Source organism: Cebus imitator, unplaced genomic scaffold (genome assembly GCF_001604975.1).
Source record: "Cebus imitator isolate Cc_AM_T3 unplaced genomic scaffold, Cebus_imitator-1.0 Scaffold55, whole genome shotgun sequence".
NCBI classification, from domain to species: Eukaryota; Metazoa; Chordata; class Mammalia; order Primates; family Cebidae; genus Cebus; species Cebus imitator.
In genome coordinates this window covers 2,583,241-2,604,300 of record NW_016107370.1, presented here as the reverse complement: position 1 = coordinate 2,604,300, position 21,060 = coordinate 2,583,241, and the positions used below count along the sequence as shown (strand labels likewise).

The following is a 21,060-nucleotide window of genomic DNA, read 5'->3' as shown; positions in this document are numbered from 1 at the left end:
TAGGGAAATATGTGTTGCAGGTAAACTCAATTGTTGGTGGTACATGGTCATTTTGGGGGTCAAGGGGAAGAGCGATGCCATGGTCCCTTTAAATTGAGCTGGTCTTCACAATAGTTGATGCTTCCATGTGTTTCTGTCTTGAGTTCCTTTCCCGTTCACATCCATAGAGTCTAAAAAGCACTTATTCTTAGTGTTTCCAGCAAATGAATCCCCTACAGTTGAGTGATAAATGGCCTATAGGCTTGCCACAGCATATATGCATGTGTTTTCTTTGTTTGTTTGTGAGACAGGGTTTCTTTCTGTCACCCAGGCTGGAGTGCAGTGGCAGGACCACAGCTCACTGCAGCCTCAGCCTCCTGGGCTCACATGATCCTCCCACCTCAGCCTCTCAATTTTCTGCCACAAAAGACATGTACTACCGTGCCAAGCTAATTTTTAAGTTTTTTGTAGAGATGGGATCTCACTATGTTGCCCAGGCTGGTCTTGAACTCCTGGGCTCAAGGAATCCTCCTGCCTCAGCCTCCCAAAGTGTTTCTGAAATACATAGTAGTTGTCTCATAATTTTTGTTCCTGAGGACAGTCTTTGTTTGGCTCCTCTCTCACGTTTGTTTGTGTTGTTCTTTCTCATAAGAAGCCTGGTTTGATACCCCATGAGACTGTTGGAGAAGAGGAAGAAAAGGATCACATGTGGTTTAAAGTAAATATGGTTTTTGTTTTCATCTTGTATGTGTCTCTTCTCATCTTTCACACTGGCTGAGGTATTGATGAGGCATGATTTCCAGTGTCTGGGTCATTTCTTCTCCATGTTGGGAGTTCTTATTCAGTAATTGCATGGTCAACAAGCTGATTTGGGGAATATCAGATCATTCAGCTTACTCTGTGATCCAATATTATGCTGGAAGAACATGGAGTACTCAGATGTATTTGAAAATAAAGCCCTTTCCAGAGGATGCTCCAACTGAGTTTTTGCTATTTTACTTTAACAAATTTGAACTCCTCAGTTCAAGGCTACCACTTAGATAGCTGACTCAGTCTAATGGAAGAGTTTGCTCATTGTCATAAAATATCCTATTAAAATATTGTATTTGAAAAAACATTATAAATTAAGAAATATGGATCCAGTTTTAAGATGTCAAAATACTTACTGCTGAAGACAATAGCTTTCCTAAGAGTATTGATTAATAAGGTATTTAAGAAAACGATCTTAGAGCAGTGGGAATGTGGTGTGTAAAGAAATTCATTTGTATGTGTTTATGACTTTTTATTCTTTGTTCCCCTGTTATGCCTTAAATCATAACTTACACCAGATTTTTCCAGAGAATTACAGAAGATTTGTCAGTTTTATAATCACCTTTAGTCACATGTGAATGCTTGTGCCTTTTTCAGAACAGTTGAGGTCCTATAAATGGGAGCAGATCTGTTATTAGCACAGAGAGGGGAAGGGGTGCTTAGTTTCTGAGAGATAATGGCATGTCCTGTAGGTGCCATGGAATTAAAAGTGGATGAATGAGGATGATGAACTTTAGATTGAGGTTCAAGGAAGTGAGAGGAGAGGGTAAAAATGTCAGTAAAGCAGTGATGTGACCGACCCAGAATTACACATGGGTATTGAGGCAATTGAAACATTAAAGGAATTGTAAGTGGCATCACCTACTTCATAACTCAGTGTTACAGATCCTGCCATCTTTTTTCATTTTTTTTTTCAGTTGAGAACTCATGAGCCATAATGAACAGAAAGTCATGAGCGGCCAACACCTACCTTGACTCCAGACTTCCTCTTCCCATGGGGCTCTCTTTTTTGGCTGCCTGGTGCCTCTTCTCTGCCAGTGGGCCTCAGTCAGGCCCATCCATCTCAATTTATTAGGTTATAAACACACATAACCCAGGACAGAAAAGGGTGGCTGTAGACCAGTGATTCTCAGTCTAGAACAACAGCATCAGCATCACCTGGGAACACCATAGAAATGCAGGTTCTTGGCTCGCAGTGGGTAGCCACCAACTCAGACTCTGGCATTGGGGTCTAGCACTTTGTTTTGTTTCATTTTTTCCTTATTGCTACTTTCTTTTTTATACTTTAAGTTCCAGGGTACATGTGCAGAACATGCAGGTTTGTTACTCAGGTATGCACGTGCCATGGTGAAACTGCATCCATTACTTGTCATCTACATTAGGTGTTTCTCCTAATGCTATCCCTCCCCTACAAGTTGTTCTGATACCTGCTAATGTCTGAGAACTTCAGGACTAGACCCCATACATTCAAGACAGTATAGGTTTGAGAGCACAGTTCTTTACAAAAGATTCATATGGTTTTAAGCTTTAAAAACTTTAGAAATTTCAGTGGGGACGGGGGGGTCGCGAGGAGAGGCCAAGATCACTGACTAGAAGCAGCTGCAATTGGACACTCCACTGAGAAGAAGGAAAATGTAGGTGAATCCTGCACCAGCTACTGAGGTACCCAGGTTCTCTCATTGCGACTGACTAGGCAGTCGGCCTGACCCATGGAGAGGGAAGCAGAGTGGCGAGACCACCCACCCTGGAGCCGCACAGGGCAAAGGGAGCTCCCACCCCAGCCAAGGGAGGCGGTGAGTGTTGTTGCTACCCTGCCCAGGAAACCATGCTTTTTCCACAGATCTGTGCAACCTGTGGATCAGGAGTTCCCCCCTGATGAGCCCACGGCACCAGGGCCTTGGGTCCCAAGCGCAGAGTTGCCCACAGTTTCCGTGGCCACTCGGCTGGAGACTGCCTAAGACGCCTGAGTTCCCGGGCGAGGAGTGGCCAGCGTAACTGCGACTGCCTGCTGCCCAAACGGCTGGGCTCCAGCCTGCCATTTTCCCGGCCAGTGCCTGGGAGATCGGGTGGTTTGGACCCAGGAGGAATTCCCCACAGCGCAGCACTGCAGCTGTAGCAGATCATGGCCAGACCCTGGCCCATCCCTCCTCACCAGGCAGGGCCTCCCTGTGGGAATTTCAGCAAGTCCAGCCAGGGGTTTACGGGCAGAACTGTGATCTCCCTGGGACGCTGCCCCTGGGGGAGGAACAGCCGTGGTCTCTGCAGATCAGCAGACTGGGTCTCTTCCTCCTGCTGCCTCGGAGGAATCGGGGCAGTGCAGCCGGGTGTGACTTCCCCCAGTGCAGCACCCCCTCCACCAAGAGGCAGCCAGAGTGCTTTGTTAAGCAGGCCCGTGATCTCATGTCTCCCGACTGAGTGAGAGCCCCTCCCCCAACAGCGGTCACAAGATACCTTACACAGGAGCATTCCTGCTGGCATGAGGTCAGTGCCCCTCTGGAATGGAGCTCCCAGAGGAAGGAGCAGGCAGCCATTTTTGCTGTTCTGCAGCTGCCATTGGTCTCACCCCCAGGTGCAGGAGGAGCCCAGGCAAACAGGGTCTGGAGTGAACCCCCGGTAAATGTCAGTATCCCTTTGGAAGAAGGGCCTGACTGTTAAAATCAAAACAGAAAGCAACAATAGTAGCATGATTTCATTCCTTTTTATGACTGTATAGTATTCCACAGTGTATATGTATCACATTTTCTTTATCCAGTCTATCTTTGATGGGCATTTGGGTTGATTCCATGTCTTTGTTACTGTGAACAGTGCTGTAATGAAGAACATACACATGCATGTATCTTTATAAGAGAATGATTTGTATTCCTTTGGGTATATACACAGTAATGGAACTGCTGTGTCAAATTGTATTTCTGGTCCTAGGTCTTTGAGGATTCATTACACTGTTTTCCACAATGGTTGAACTGATTTAAGTTCCCACCAACTTTGTAAAAGCATTCCTCTCTTTCCACAGCCTTGCCAGCATCTGTTTCTTGACCTTTTAATAATTGCCATTCTGACTGGCATGACGTGGTATCTTATCAGTTCTGATTTGCATTTCTCTAATGATCAGTGATGTTGAGCATTTTCTCTTTTTTTTTTTTTTGGCTTTATAAATGTCTTTTGAGTAGTGTTTGTTTCATGTCCTTTGCCCACTTTTTAATTAGGTTTTTTTCTTATAGATTCTGGATATTAGACCTTTGTGAGATGGATAGATTGCAAAAGTTCTTTGTAGATTCTGAATATTAGACCTTCATCAGATGGACAAATTGCAAAAATTTTATTCCATTCTGTAGATTGTCTGTTCACTTTGATAGTTTCTTTTGCTTTGCAGAAGCTCTTTAGTTTAATTTGACCCCATTTGTCAATTTTTGCTTTTGTTGCAGATGCTTTTGACATTTTTGCCGTGAAATCTTTGCCTGTGCCTTCCTGAATGGTACTACTTTGAATTTTTTGTATGGTTTTTATACTTTTTGGTTTTACATGTAAGTCTTTAGTCCATCTAGGGTTAATCTTTGTTTAAGGTGTAACGAAGGGGTCCAGTTTCAATTTTCTGCATATGACTAACCAGTTCTGTGAGCACCATTTATTAAATAGGGAATCTTTTCCCCATTGCTTTTGTCAGGTTTGTTGAAGATGACATAGTTATTGATGTGTGGTCTTATTTCTGAGATCACATCCTTTGCAGGGACGTGGATGGAGCTGGAAGCCATGATCCTCAGCAAACTAGCACAGGAACAGAGAACCAGATACCACATGTTCTCACTTATAAATAGGAGCTGAACATTGAAAACACAGGGACGCAGGGAGGGGGACAGCACACACCGGGGGCTGTTGGTGGGGCAGGGAGAGCATCAGGATAAACAGCTAATGCATGGGAGGCTTAACACTTAGGTGATGGGTTAATAGGTGCAGCAAACCACCATGGCACAAGTTTACCTATGTAGAAAACCTGTACATCCTGCACATGTATCTTGTAATGAAAGAAAAAAGTAAATGTAAATTTCAAGGTTACCATAATTTTAAGGTTAATTTCTTTTACACTTATTTAGCCTTGCAAGTTTTGAAAAACACTTGTTTCTGTCTTTCTCGTTGAAGGATAGAATGCAAAGGTTATTACAAGAAACATCTTGCAAGTGCTTATTACCATAAATTAAAATTTTATTTTCTAAATTTTACAAAACAGTGCAAAATAAATACAAACATTTAGTCTTTTGAATAATAGGGGTTTTTTGTTTTGTTTTGTTTTTGAGATAGGGTCTCACTTTGTCACCCAGGCTGCAGTGCAGTGGCACAATCTCAGCTCACTGCAACCTTTGCCTCCCAGGTTCAAGTGATTCTCGTCCTTCAGCCTCCCTAGTACCTGGGATTACAGGCATGTACCATCATGCCTAGCAGTTATTGTATTTTTAGTAGAGATCAGGTTTCATGATGTTGGCCAGGCTGGTCTCGAACTCCTGACCTCAAGTGATCTGCCTGCCTCGGCCTCCCAAAGTACTAGGATTACAGGTGTGAGATAATGAGCCTGGCCTGAATAATGCTTTAAGAGTTTGTAGCCATAAAGCCTTGTTTTGTTAAAGGAGTTGGACTGTTTGTTACTTTGCTCTTGGGTAGAGAACTTCAGTTAGTCCCAGAAACGTTTCTTTAAATCAAATACATCTAGAAGCACCAATATCTTAGCGCTTACCATAATATCACATCATCAGTGCAATAGGCTGTCCTGCATAAACATGTGACGTTGCGCAATGCAGAGGTCCTGGGGGAGGAGATGCAGGATGTGAAACTTTATCCTGGCTCACCCGTTGTGAACCATAGACACTTCACTTCTTTTAGCTTCAGTTTCTTAATCTCCAAGCGTTTAACATTATCCAACCTGATCTGTTCATAATTTTCTTCAAAATAAAGTGAAATAAATTCACATAAAATAACCTTGTCAATCAAGTGCTAGTTATAAGGTTATTACAATTTATATTTTATAACAACCATAATAGAATGACAGCTGCTACTTAGTGAGCATATGCTGTTAGCTGGATACTGTTAAGCATTTTTTTTTTTCTTTTATTGAGACAGAGTCTTACTGTGTCACCAGGCTAGAGTGCAGTGGTGCAATCTCGGCTCACTGCAACCTCCGCCCCCTGAATTCAAGTGATTCTCCTGCCTCAGCCTCCCAAGTAGCTCGGACTACAGGCTCATGCCACCACATCCTGCTAACTTTGTATTTTTAGTAGAGACGAGGTTTCACCATGTTGGCGAGGATGGCCTTGATCTCTTGACCTCGTGATCCGCCCACCTTGGCCTCCCAGAGTGCTGGGATTACAGGCGTTAGCCACCACATCCGGCCTGTTAAGCATATATGCTTTATCTAATTTAACTTCACATCTGAAAATAGGTACTGTTATACAGTTGAAGAAATTGAGATACAGAAAGATGAAACATCTTGGCTAAGACTACCTAGCCAGTAAGAAACAGACCCAGGTTTTGAATCTAGAATACCTGACTTCAGAGGCTGTGTCCCTGCCAACCCATACACAGTCTCTTTGCTACACTAGCTTGCCCACCATTGGGCTCTGCCCAACCATTCTCTCTAAGCTGGGAATGGAGCTCACCCCCATATCTGTACCTGTACCAAGTCTCAATACATCCCTCTTCAACTGGCAATTTTAAGTTAGCACTCAATGCTGATGAGGGTGGACATGCTTATATCATGCTGATAGGAGCAGTCACGGGTAGAAATTTCTGGAGAGTGATTTGGCAATCAAAAGCCTCTGAGTCCTGTATTTGCTTAAATATCATTTATTTCAATGTTGTTTCATTGTAAAATTGAGAAAAAAATTTAATTCCCAGCGGGGGCTCCTGTGAAAATTTGCACATTCTCCCCATGTCTTCATGGGATTTCTTTGGATATTCCAGTATTTGTTATTCTTTTTGAACTGTATTGCGGTAGGAGGCACTCATTAAATTTTGCTTGGCAAACATTTATTCCTTGATTTAACCCCCTACAACTATGACCCCAGTCACTCACTAATTTTCCAATAATTGTGTACCTGATTATCCTACTTGTTTTTATTAACTTTTCTTAAATGTTTACATGGCTGACGTTTATTTCAATGTTTAATGTTAGAAGTATTTCGGGTCTTTATTTTGAAGTTGGATGTTTTTGTGACTAGAAATATGCCATAGGAACTTAACTCTTGTTTATGTCAATTAGCCTGTAGTAAAATTAGTTTCATTTACATTATTTCACTTAATGTTGTCATTTCCAAGAACCTATCAACAATATGAAGTGAGAACTTATGATATATACTAAGGAAATTACCAAGATTCACGTAAACAATGTCCATTAAAGGATTATATGTATTAACATAGAACTTTAGATTATACAAATGCACAATAAAAGAAAAGTCATGGTTTATTCTTCAGATAGAATATAATGTAGCCCATATCATGTGTTCACAAAATATTTAATAGAAAATATTTATAATTCGAATGAAAGCCAGGAATAAAGTAGTATGGAGAATACAGCCCGGATTTTGTTTATTGTGTATAGGCATTATACAATAAAATGTAAACCGTGTATATGAGAAGTAGGATTAAGGAATGTATATCATTTATTCATGCTTTACATTTCCCAAACTTACCTAAGCTTAGTGTAGTTTATTATTTAGAAAATATGTATGACTAAGGTAATTTTTGTCAATGTTCACCAAGTTCAATGAATTTCTGTGTAAAGTAGAATTTCTCACAAGTTTTCCATTCTATGCAGGCTGCAGGTTTCCTGTAACATTTTCTCCATGTTAAAAAGCAAACAAAAACAGATCAAATGACGTGATGTTTTGGCTTGTGAGAAAAGGCCAATGGCGGTATCTGATTCCTTTTTAAGTCATCTGGTTTTTCACCTGAGCCTCGAACGAGGTAAACACAGAAGGAAAATCAATGGCTGGCAGGAGTATCCAGAGATGTGTGGGTGGAAACTGGAAACAGACTTCACAGAAGAGGCCTTGGGTCTGCTGCTGACTACAGAGGCCATGTATTTTCCCAGAGTCCTTCTGGAATTCTCTGCTGACTTCTCCGTGTTTCTGGAAATCCTTCCGGAAAAAAGAAAAAAATAAAGGATGTGTTCAGTCCAGACTCATCTGCAGTCCACGTAACTCATGGATACGTTTCTTCATTGTCATCACAACCAAGAACCAGGGAAGTCTGTACTGACAACACAGTTGTGTTGAAATCATGAAATAAATCCAAAATTTGTTTTGATATGTCTCCATGTCAGAGTTGGGGGATTTTTATGGGTGTAATGCTTTTTAGAATTTGGCTCTTAATTTCCAACTTTATAAAAATTCTTGTTTGCTTAAAATAGTCATCTCAACTGTTAAAGCAATATTTGAATGCAAATGTACAGGAGGTTATTGGCAGTGAGGGTTCATGATTTCACTTAGGACAGTAAAATCTGCACTTCTGGCTGAGGGATGAGGGCAAACGGCTTTAGTAACTGGAGAAGTTCAGCGTTTAGATAATACCATTCCAGCAAATAGCTCTACAGTCATTTTGTGATTGATGAAAATCAACAAAAATCTATTAACATTTTAAAAATCCCTATGTCAACACAGCACCCAATTACATTCACTGCTTCAGTTAGGAGGCATTATGCCAAATTGGGCTAATTTGTGTCTATGTTTAGTTTGTCAGGATCATAAGATTTTGAAAGAACTTGTTTCAGAGAAGAAAACGATGCTCATTTTGGCAATCAGCCATATTCAGCTCAACTCAAAATCATTATGGAAATTGGATATACATGGCTCAAATGGATGATATACTGTCAGGAAACATGACTTTAGATATTCTAAATCTAAGAGTCAGATTTGTTGCCTTCTGTACGTTTTGTCAGCTAATTAGCGTGCATGTGTGTATGTGTGTGTGCGTGCACATGTGCACGAGCATGTAAAATTGCAACACTTTTTCTATATGCATACCTTGACGTTCATTTGAAAAGCTACCATGCAAGAAGTCACTTAGCAAACATCTGAACAGATGTTTTCTCTTAAAAACTACCATTGCTTCCTTGTCAAATCAAGGAGATAAACATAGCCTGTGCTGAATTCAGTTTAACCCAAGAATTTCTCCCTGTTGATGGACCAAGGGATGCAAAGGACCTCTTCAGGAACTACAAACCACTGCTTAAGGAAATAAGAGAAGACATAAGGAAATAAGAGAAGATACAAAGAAATGGAAAAACATTCCATCCTCATTAATATGAATAATCAGTATCATGAAAATGGCCATACTGCCCAAAGCAATTTATAGATTCAATGCTATGCCCATGAAAATACCACTGACTTTCTTCACAGAATTAGAAAAAACTACTTTAAAATTCATATGGAACCAAAAAAGAGCCCATATAGCCAAGACAATCCTAAGCAAAAAAACAAAAAACAAAAAAAAAGCCGGAAGTATCATGCTACCTGTCTTCAAACTATACTACAAGGCTAAAGTAACAAAAACAGCATGGTACTGGTACCAAAACAGATATATAGATCAGTAGAACAGAACAGAGGCCTCAGAAATAACACCACACATCTACAATCATCTGATCTTTGGCAAACCTGACAAAAACAAGTAATGGGGAAAGGATTCTCTATTTGAGAAATTGTGGTGCTCGCTTCAGCAGCACATATACTAAAATTGGAACGATACAGAGAAGATTAGCACGGCCTCTGCGCAAGGATGACATGCAAATTCGTGAAGCGTTCCATAAAAAAAAAAAAAAAGAAATTGTGTTGGGAAAACTGGCTAACCATATGCAGAAAACTGAAACTGGACCCCTTCCTTACACCTTATACAAAAGTTAACTCAAGATGGATTAAAGACTTAAACATAAGACCTAAAACCATAAAAACCCTAGAAGAAAACCTAGACAACACCATTCAGGACATAGGCAGGGGCAGAGACTTCATGACTAAAGCACCAAAAGCAATGGCAACAAAAGCCAAAATAGAGAAATGAGATCTAATTAAACTGAAGAGCTCTGCACAGCAAAAGAAACTATCTTCAGAGTGAACAGGCAACCTATAAAACAAGAGAAAATTTTTCAATCTATCTGTCAAAGAATAGAGGTCCTTTCATACCTTTCTAACAATTCTACAAGCAAATGAGTGCTTTAAAAAAAAAAGTTTTAAAACAAAGACTGTAGAAAACCATATATCTGTGGCAGGATACAGTTTTCTAGCTCATTCAGAGTTTCTGTTAGATATAACATGGCATCCAGGGGCTCAAGCATTCTCATATTTAGTGTGATATTAGTGTGCCGCCTCATAGTATCTAAATATTTTCTCCCCATCTTTTATTTTATTCTTCTTAGCACTGCTCCTTTCCAAGTCAGTCCAGGGACCTTAGAACTTGTTTTGATCTGTGGTGAAATTCCTAGTGGAGGGGCTAAAAAGCTGGACCACAGTTGAGACCCAGGAATCAGCCTGCCTAGTCCCAGTTTGTCTGCCACTGGCCTGCTCTGAGAGCTGTCTTTTAATATGGGTGTACTCGGTGGTGGGTTTTAGTTTGGGTTTCCCCGGAAGCCACCCTGAGACAAGGACTTAAGTTCATGAAGTTTATTTGGGAGGCCATCCCAAGGAGCACTTGGGGGAAAGGAAGACAGGGCAGGGAAGTCAGCCAGTAGAGTGGTTAAAAGCGAGTTACTTCTGTGGGTTACTGCAGCTTAATCCAGCTGGGACCTCTGGGAATCATATAAAATTAGAGCCTGGGGCAAGAGAGCTGTCAGTCATTGGTTGAGGGCTGTTCCCAGGGAGGTGTTAGTTCCCAGGCACTTTCCTCTTTCTCAGTTTAGGCTGCCAGCGAGGGTGCAGGCTCTGGTAGCCTGAGAAAGCCTGCAGGCAAAGTGATGCAGAGGCCAGCTGTGGGCAGTTGAGTCCACAAACATGGAAAGGGTGAGGGCAGATGGAATGTGGGTGGGTCCCCAATGGTGTCTGCTGCAAGCATCTCCCTGTAACTTAATGTCCACTCCATCCACGTGTCACACGTACTGTTCTGTGCCATTTTAAGGGGAGCTACCAATTCCTGATCAGCCTACTGATTAGAAAACAGCCAAGTTTAATATACGGTCTTGAATCAACATGAGTTACAGCTGAAGACAGAAGTGAATATGATGGCAAGAGAAGACCCATTAACAAACAAGGGATTTAGAATTCTGTTTATAGTTATTTTATGGATGATTTGTTTTTGGCTTTCTACAACCTCCATCTCCCAAGTTCAAGCGATCCTTCTGCTGTAGCCTCCTGATTACAGGTGCTGGGATTAAAGGTGCGTGCCACCACACCTGGCTAATTTTTGTATTTTTAGTAGAGACGAGTTCACCATGTTGGCCAGGATGGTCTTGAACTCCTGACTTCATGTGATCTGCCAGCCCTAGCCTCCCAAAGTGCTGGGATTACAGGAGTGAGCCACTGCGCCCAACCAGGTTTGTTATCTTAATCATTACCTTGACGTCAAAAACGTGTGTAAAAACTGACTGAATACTGTGCCTGCTATAGGGGTGGAAACAAAGTGATGAGGAACACTGTTTTATGCCCCAGCCCACAGTGTATCATCTCCTCCTTTCTCAGAACACTTATCAAGGGCCTAGTAATAGGTGCAAGTTTCCTCCGCCCCCAACTTTCCAGAGACTTACCCAGCTGGGTTCAGAACCACGGACAGTGACACAGGAGGCAGTACACCCCTGTGCCCAACAATTCTGGACATGCTAATCTTGTGACAGATTCCTCTTTTGCTCTTGGGAATCCCCAACCCCCTTGACCATGTTTGTTGAATGGTCAGGAAAATGTTCGTTATCTCTTCCAAACTCAAGGAGTGTGACTTTCAGGAGTAGTGGCTGTGAACCCCCGTCCAGCCTAGCTGCTAATGGCCAGTGGAGAAACTTGGCACTCTGAGAACTTGAAGCTTTGCATCCTCACTGCTAGTGGCATCTGGTTTTTAAGGGGAGCTTATAAATAAGTCTAGGAAGAAAGGGATAGAACTGACTGGTGGCTTCACCAAACCAATTCAGACACTGTTAGGCTTAAATTGTGCCTTCCATATGACCAGAGGACTTGGGGCCCAGTGATGCTGACAGATGAAAGCAAGATAGTGTTGTGAATGATGGGGAATCAGCAAGCTCTGGGTTAGGGTGTATGTATATTATATGTAGTGCCTTTATGACATGATATCATTTGTATGTTAATAAATGAATTTTTATCTGAAACAGAGCCAAAATTGCCATCCTGGAGGCTTATCCTTGTGAGCATACAGAAACAGGTGAAAAGTTCTTCTCCCCCAGTTAAAGGGAACTTGAACCCCAAGGCAGCTAAATAGAATATTCTAAGAATGCCAAATGCTCAGAATTTCTTACAAATAGCAGCAGGGTAAATGTAGAATTTGTTCATGGGTGAATCAATAAAAGCCAGTTTGATGCCCTGTTGTTAGCTTATTTTGCTCAAAAGGGCTTTAGCAATCTTGCCTACTCCCATTTTTCAAAAATGAGAAAACAGAAGCACAGAAGTCAAACATAATTCGTGTAGTACTAGAATCCCACTTCCAATGACCTGTCCCACCTGCTGTGCACATTCTTAGCTTCCATGCTTCTATCTTGTGTAGTTGAAGGGAAACTGCAAAGAAAAAGAAGTGATGTACAAGTGATCTGGCTGGCCCTGGGAAGCTTAATCAGTATTAGGTTTATTTCAAGACAACCTGAACTTGAGATAGTGATAAGTAAGAAGGTCACATGGTGCTTTCCAAGGAAGACCAGAGTGGAAGGTTGAGTTTGGACAATGGTTCTCTCCTAACGTAGAGTGGTGTGGACAGCGTGCAGATAGTCACCAGTGTGTCCTCAGGGTTAGCTGTGATGCTCTGGCTGCCCTACAGGTGATCTTACACTCCTCCACATTGTGCCTTCCAAGAGTCTGGAGTCTTAGGAACTAGGTCATGATGTAAAAACCAATTAAATAGAAACGTGGTTAGCAAGCCAGGAAGGTCTGTGGTAATGAGCCAAATCATCTCCTAAGAAGAGAAACAGACCCTGAAGATGAGTCATAACAGGAGGTAAACAAAGATAAACTGCAGTGGCCCCCTGGGCTCTCCTTTTCAGCACAGATTGTTTTGTCCCTATCAGTGGAATGTTAATGACTCACGTCCATCCAGGAGGTACTGTTGCAACAACAAACACTGGCAGCCACTATCGGCCACTTGACATGTTTGCTGGCCCTTCTCATCTTCACTGGCTCTTTCTTATCCCCCAGCCTTAATGAAGACTTGCAGATACTTGCATTCCTAGCAAGGAAGGAAAAGTAGAGGTCTTTTTGAAGAGGAAAACCTATGTCTTTGTCCCCTTTCCTTGCCATCATGATATCTATGTATAAGGACAATTGTGCTCTGCAGAGTTGATAAGAAAAAAAAGCCTGTAATGCAAGCACTTTGGGAGGCTGAGGTGGGTGATCACTTGAGATCAGGAGTTCAAGACCAGACTGGTCAACATGGCAAAACCCTATCTCTACTAAAAATACAAAAATTAGTTGGGCCTGGTGGCATGCACCTATAATCCCAGCTACTCTGAAAGCTGAAGCATGAGAATTGCTTGAACCCAGGAGGCAGAGGTTTCAATGAGCTGAGATTGCACTACTGTACTCTAGCCTAGGAGACAGAGCAAGACTCCATCTCAAAAAAAAAAAAAAAAAAAAAAAAAAAAAGTAAAAGTAAAAGCACAAATGTTTCTTGAGCATTAAGATAGGGCAAGCATCATTCTTCAGCTTGGATTACTCCCTTTGTCCTCTCGAACCTGTTAAGTAGATCCTCTTACTATGCCCATTTTGCAGATAAGAAAACTGAGGTTCAGGGAGATTGACTTCTCAAAGTCATAGCTGGAAAGTGGCAGAGGCAGGATTTGGACCAAGGTAGCCTGTCTCCTCTCCTGCCTCCCTATAAAGATGACTTTATGAGAGTTAGACAGGAGCAACATAGAGCCCGCGGAGCTTTTAAGGTACTGTTTATTCCCCCCAAATAATTTTTCTTACTACTTAATTTTCATCAAACTTAAGGATTACTTTGGACTTGTAGTGGCAATCCAGGTGCACTACTGCTCAGAGATAGACTCAGAACATCATGGCTTTCCGGACTCAGAAACTTGAAACATAGTAACTCTGAGAAGACACGAGCAGAGGAGAATCTCAGTAATCCAGATTTGGAAATGACACCATGTATGGCCACATTGCAGCTCAAGGCCATGCTTAGGAAAAGGGGCCCTCCTCATGAATGTAGAGACAGTGCTTAGTACATGCCTGGCACACAGGAGGCATTTACTAAATAGTTGATCTTTTTAAGACTCGTATTTCTGCCTGAACAATTGGTCTTCAAATAAAGCAAGGCTGTTATTCGTGTAGCTACAATGGCAGCTAGGAAACGTGAGAGGCAGAGGCACATTTTCCACTGTGGGCCTCATTCTAGTTCTGCTCTTTGTTCCTGCCCTTCTTTTTCGGTGCACCTCTGCACTGCTTACCTCTGTTCCCTTGTGTTTTAGGTATTACTTTACATGACCTTATATCATCTTTGGAGATAGCTAAACATGCATAAATCTAAAAAGTAAAATAAACATCAGGGCTTCCTGCTTCTCAGCTTTGCAAACGTGAAAGTAAAACCATGTGTGTCGGAACCTGGCCCCTTGGCTTATTGTAATTCTGGGCGCAAATTGTGCTAAGATCAGGAGAGTCAGAAATCGAAATTATAGGTTTATTGATGACCACCGAAAAACCTAAGGAATCATGGCCAAAAAAACTTAAAATGTGTCTGCTAAAACTGGTGACTTCTCTTTGATGTTTTAGTGATGAAAACCCAAAGGCATTTTGTGTCATGGCAAAGGGTACTCTGGGGTGAGGATGAAGTGTTTTCTCTGTCAAGTCACCAGATGCCACTTAGATTAGAATTGTAGCCTCTTTTTTTTTTTTTTTTTTTTTTAAAAAAAAGAAAAAAAAAAAAAAAAAAGCATGCCTGAATTCCCCAAGGGAAGTCTGTATTCCATAGAAAACAAAACCCCCGCCAGCAGCTACTCTCACACGCACAGGGCTCCAACCTTGGAGTCCGAACCAGATGAGAATGTCAGGGTGGCTTTCCAAGTCAGACTAGCTTGCGAGGTTGCTGGTGTTGGCTGCTTCGAAGGCTGAACTGCAGGGAAACAAAGTGCCAGATCAAAGCAGAGTGACAGCCGTTCTCAAGACGACTCACTGGGACGGCCACGTGTCGATGGAGGAGCTGTGTCAGGGGAGCTCCCAAGAGTCCAGGCATGGCAGTCAGCACTTATTAAATGCCACTGTGAGCTGTGTTGTTTAGCATCAGCGTACTGGGTACTATAAAAGATTCAGGTCCGGCATCTCTGAGCCTAAATTTTCATATCTGTAACATGGGATCCATAATTGTTTGGGATAAAGCTTTGTCATCTAAATGTTGCCGTGTGAAAGATGCAGAATTGGTCCCTCCCTTGAAGGACTTCGGAACTAATTTTACGCATTTGTGCTAGGCACATGATGTGGTGTGTATGAGAGTTCACTGGAAAGGATCATAAAGGCGTGGCCCTACGCGAGACGGTGGTGATACTGCTATTCTCCTCATGGCTACTGGGGTCCCTGCAGGCTGAGTGTGTATCAGCAGAGCTGTGCAAGCCCCCTGTTCCCCAGTAGCTAGCCCACGGTGGCCCAAGTGTGGCATAGGGGGTCTTCCCTCCGCTTCCTGAGAGACAGTGTGGCATCGCAGGAGCACAGGCTTGGAGCCAGTCAGACATGAGTCTAAATTCCATCACTGAGCCCCTATTTCCATATCTCTAATATGAGTTACAAACCACTACTTAAGATAGACCCTCTAACATTACCATTGCCAGACCTGACCCCATTTTCTCTAAAATGTAGCCGTGTCCAATTTTCAGGATAGCCAGAGGCTATCTTCTCTGTCACCTCCAGACACCTCACGGGTTGTCTCTGCCACCAAATGTTCCCACCCAGCAAATCACTCCCGTCTTCCTTGGTGGAACTTGGAGCTGGCCACCTGTCCTGCCACCTGCTGCTAGATTTACCTGACTGTGGTGTCAGAAAGAAATTGCCAAGAAGGAAGCATACAGTTGAAAAGGGTCCTTTCCTGGACAGCCAGACAGGAGAGACACCTCAGTACCTGGACGTGTCCCTCCCTTGGGGCCTGGATGGCCTTCCCACTAATTCTCCCCAACACCTACACCTATGCCCTCTTTCAATTTTCCTTCTTTTTTTTTTTTTTGTTTTTTTGGTTTTTTTTTGAGACAGAGTCTCTCTCTATCACCCAGGCTGTAGTGCAGTGGCACGATCTCTGCTCACTGCAACTTCTCAGGTTCAAGCGATTCATGCCTCAGCCTCCCAAGTAGCTGGGATTACAGGTGCCCGCCACCACACTGAGCTGACTTTTGTATTTTTAGTGGAGATAGGTTTTGCCTTGTTGGCCGGGCTGGTCTTGATCTCCTGACCTCAAGTGATCCACCCACCTCGGCCTCCCAAACTGCTGGGATTACAGGCGTGAGCCACTGCTCCTGGGCTCTTTCAGTTTTCTTAAATGGACAAACCTCATCCCCTGGTTGAAGAAAACTGCACATCCTCCAAGGAAGTAAGTCTCATTTCCTTCTTCCTCCTCCTGTCGCGGAGGTGCTCTGATGTCTCCTGCCCAGGTTTCTCAGGCTGTGGATGTAGGACCGGTTCTGGGTGGGACGGAAGAGGAAAGGGGTGCTGGTGTTCCCACCTCTTCACCCTACCAATGAGAGCTGTGGGCCTGCTCTTTGTCTTACCAAGGAGTTTGTTCCCTAAACACATCTCTCAGTAATACTCCTTTACTCATCAACAGCCAGCCAGCTCTGTCTAGCAGATGGTGTGCTCTTGCTGAGAGCAGGACCCTGAGAAAGTCCCTGAGAGTGGAGCCGCCCACTATGGGATCCTTCCTGCCCTGGGCCTGCCAGCACCACAGGAAGGCGCTCAGCACTTGATGCCCCTCTGCCTGTCATACAGGGAATGGCACGGGACCAGTACGTTCTTTAATTCTGTTCCTCTAATGCATGAGTTGAGGGCGGTGGGGTTTCTAACTCCCGCTGAAATGAGAAAGGTTCCCTTGTCCCCCTTGCAGAGCAAGCAGAAGGCAATATGGCTCACTTCAGCTCACTGCTTCAGTGCCCCCCGCTCACATCTCTAGGGGAGCATACAGATGGGCAGGTTGTGGAGCTCCGACCCCATAGAAGTGTCTGGGGTGAATGTTTACAGCTCCCAAAGCCCCAGTGGGCATGTGCTATCGGGTGCTCTTCTAGCTGTGCCATCTATAGGCGGTTTGTGTTAACCAGCTCAATTAGACCCTCTGCTTTGTCACAAGGACAGAGGGCTTTCTGTATCCAGGGTTCTTGCCTTGGTGTACTGGGAGAATCGGATCACACCTGGGCTTGGAGAACGAGTGCAAGGTTTTACTGAGTAGAGATAACTCTCAGCAGATGGGGGAAGCCAGAAGGGGATAGAGAGGGAAGGTTTTCTCCTGGAATTGGGTCACTCAGTAGCCTGGGCTCTCCACCAACTGCCCTGGTCAAACTGCCTCCTTCCTCCGGTGGATGGCCTGCTGGCATCTGCTGGTGTGCTCTGCCTCCAGTTGCTCCCCTCAGTGTCTTCTCAATGTCCAGCCATTCGTGTGTCTGCCTGCTAGGGTCTCAGGAGTTTTTATAGGCACAAGATGGGGGTGTGACTGGTCAGGGTGGTCTTGGAAAATGTGACATTTGGGCAGGAAACAAAAATGCCTGTCCTCACCAAGGTCCCTGGGCACAGGCACAGGGGTGGAGCCCTAGCCAGTGACCACACCCTTTTCTATCCAGTACTTCCCTTCCCCCTCCTCCCTATCATTTAAAGGGACCACACCCATCTCTTCCCAGCACTTCCCTTCCCGCCTTCCATATCACACTGCTACTGTAGCTCTTATGATTGCTAGAAAAAACCTATGTGGACTACCTCAGGTGAAAATGAAGATTTATTACACGGCTACAGAGGAACTATTAAGTCCAAAAACGAAAAATAAAGGCTACATGAGCCTCATGTGAGCAAGAATTGGAAATCAAAGGCTAGGGTCATTTTCTCTGTCTTATGAAATGCCTGTTCTGTCTCTTGACGTATTCTCTGAGTCAGTTCCATTTTGCCTCTTTTTGATCATTTTCCTGTGCTTTTCAACTTACGTGGGTTCCCTCAAATGGCTACATCAGCTGTAGAGTCAGTAGAGCTGTGCTCACAACAGCCAACTGATGACATCGATCACTTATGAAGAGAGGTTGGTTAATGGTTACAAATATGCAGTCAAAAGAAATAAGATCTAATGTTTGACAGTACAGCAGGGTGACTATAATTAGCCATAATTAATTGTGCATTTGAAAGCAGCTAGAACAGAATGATTTGAATGTTCCTTGTGGAAAGATAAATGTTTAAGGTGATGGATATCTCAGTTACCCAGATAAAATCTTTTTTTTTTTTCAAGGAGAATTGCTTTTATTAAATATCTTAATTTTTGGCAGAAGCTTTTTTTTTTTTTTTTTTTTGATGTGATGGGTTTAGTGCCACATTACATTTCACATGTAATTAATCTTTACACATAATATGAATGTATGAAAACATGTACATCTGCTGTATATTCATAAAATAACTTTCAAGCTTCCTAAGCAAATTTGATTGGCTCAGCCCAACTGTAAATGGATCTCTTCAAGGCTGGTGTTCACTGATGATGGAGCAAGAGGTTATAAAGTGTGATGTGGGCAAGGGCCCTTCAGGGACTCTGAAAATGTCAGTTTCTCTAGAACTGGAACATATTTATCATTCTATTCAATGCCATCAATGATAAGTGTTATCTTGTGTATCTTTATATCTCCGAAGTTGAAATGTGTATTTATTGTCTGTAGCTAGGCGCAGTTAGGGTATAGTTGCCAGTGCTTGCTAGTACACAAACAGCAAACATAGCATCATCAAAACTTGAAGTCAGGGTTTGAGCTGCTGGACGGAAGATCCTGAAGACACAGGACTCTTGCAATCCCTGAAAGCCAGAAGGTAGTGGGGGAGTGCTGAATCCCATGTCTTCAGCGTTCTCAGGGCTGCCATCAGACTTAGGCTCTAGGTCCTTCCAGAGCCAGCTGAAGGGTCTAGTACTAATGACTAGTGGCTCTTTATGGATTCCTTCTTAAAACGCTGCACCACCGATGCTCCCGATGTTATAAAGGACAGTGTTTTGTGATAAAGCACACAAGCTGATGATAGTTAAAAGAGATTCAGGAGAATCAGACTCCATAGGCAAAGACATTTTAAGACCATCTTAACCAATCTATTTTTATGCATACATGTAATATACAATAACCAGAAAAAGCTGTATTTTAGTCAATATGGAAGAATTTTAGTTGTAATGAAGCAATGTATGAAAGTTTAATTGGCAACTTAAAATTATTTGTATTATAAAAACTAATGGTACATGTTACAATTAATGTCTCACAATTAATGAGCTGCGGTAACATCAACAGTAGAGGTGGCAGAGTTCTGAATGGCCAATATCATATAAATCCTAATAAACATAGCACCCTACTCCCTCTGTCAAAACTCATGTGCACGATAAAATACAGCTAATGGCCCCAGCATTCTCTGCCATTCACATGGCAGCAAGAATTGATGGGCTTGCAGGAAAAATAGATACCCAGCTAGATTTGTCTCTCACAATCAAAGGAGAGGACATTTCCTTTGCAGCTGGCCTCCCCCATGTTGGAGGTATTTGGATCTGTCATGATGATGGCTCCTATTTCACAATGTGAGCCCCCAGCACCAGTGCAGCTTGGTGTTTGGGTTCATTGATGATTTTTGGCTGGCTTCTTGCCTCTGTCAGCCTGGTATCCTTATACAACAGAATGCACAGTCACTCTTCTTCCTGGCCTTCCTCTTAGACCATCCCACTTACATCACTTTGAAAACAGGTTGGCTTGCTTAAATAATAACTCCTTTTCTCACCCAGCTCATTGATAATGACATTTAGTAAATCAGCCCAGTCTAAAAATACTTTTTGAAGGGAAGAAGCCATCTGTATTTCAAGGTCAGCGCGGTGCACACGCAAAATAGTTGTCTTCCAATTCCCTCCTGTATGAATATGGCTTGTTTCCACTGGGCACTGAAGTTCGTCTTTTATGTGGTGTGCTACTGTCAACTGAAGACGTGTGCTAGATTCAAAATATGTCCAAAATTTGTGTTTCATTGTGTGCCCGTGAGGATTTCTAGTTAAGGACCAAGTTTCTTGTTTTTCCTTTTTTGTCCCTTTGTATTACATTCAAAATAGTAATGTGAGCATTTTCTTAGTATTTATCATGCATCTATGAATGCACGACAATACAAATGAAATTGTGATTTACAGGGTTTTGCTTTGTTAAGTGACAGTATTGTTAAAATTCTTGATCGTACTAGATTGCTATCTCCATTGCAGCCACTGTGCATATATATATTTGTATATATATGATTTTTATTCATATCTGCATTTTCACATAGACCTTTTTTTAGCTTTTAACTTTGTTAGGCAATGCCCAGGAAGTAACCACCAATGTTGATAAATATGGAAATAATATGGCAGCCACTCACTTCTGTGGCCACTTTCTCAGTCTGTTGAGGACATTAGAGTTTGAGGACCACAGAAGCACTGATTCCAGATTTGGGTGTTGAAAACAACTGTAGCCTCAAAGCTTATTTCTGCTTGTTCTCAGATCTAGCATGAGTAGGCAAAACTGTTGTCTTTCAGGAGACAAGGTAAATGAGAGCAGGGATCATACAGTGTAACCCAGCAACCACCTGCTCATCTCTGGGCTGCATGCTGTTAAAAACGGCATTCACTTATTGGCCCTGAATTAAAGTTACATGACCTTGCTGTTCATTGTTTATATTAAGAGCCTTGGGTGTGGTGGCATATGCCTATAGTCCCAGCTACTCGAGAGGCTGAGGTAAGAGGATTGCATGATCCCAGGACGTCAAGGCTGCAGTGAGCCATGATGGCCCTACTGCACTTCAGCCTTAGGAAACAGAGTGAGATCCTGTCTCAAAAAATATATATATATGTATAGCTCTGTGTGTGCACTGTGCTAAATCATTTTACATAAATTATCTCTTCATGTGTTTACAAGAACACTATGAGACAAGTTTCTTTCCTTTTTTTTTTTTT

At 42.6% G+C, this 21,060-nt stretch overlaps 1 protein-coding gene and 1 non-coding gene across 4 annotated transcripts in view; both read left to right on the top strand.

Annotated features, from left to right (window-relative positions):
• CCBE1 (collagen and calcium binding EGF domains 1) overlaps positions 1-21,060 on the top strand; it is a 275,934-nt gene that overhangs the window by 172,498 nt on the left and 82,376 nt on the right. The gene's annotated exons all lie outside the window — the stretch shown is intronic.
• On the top strand, positions 9,475-9,581 carry LOC119471302. The gene has a single exon (XR_005200333.1). It is a non-coding gene; the product is annotated as a U6 spliceosomal RNA (small nuclear RNA).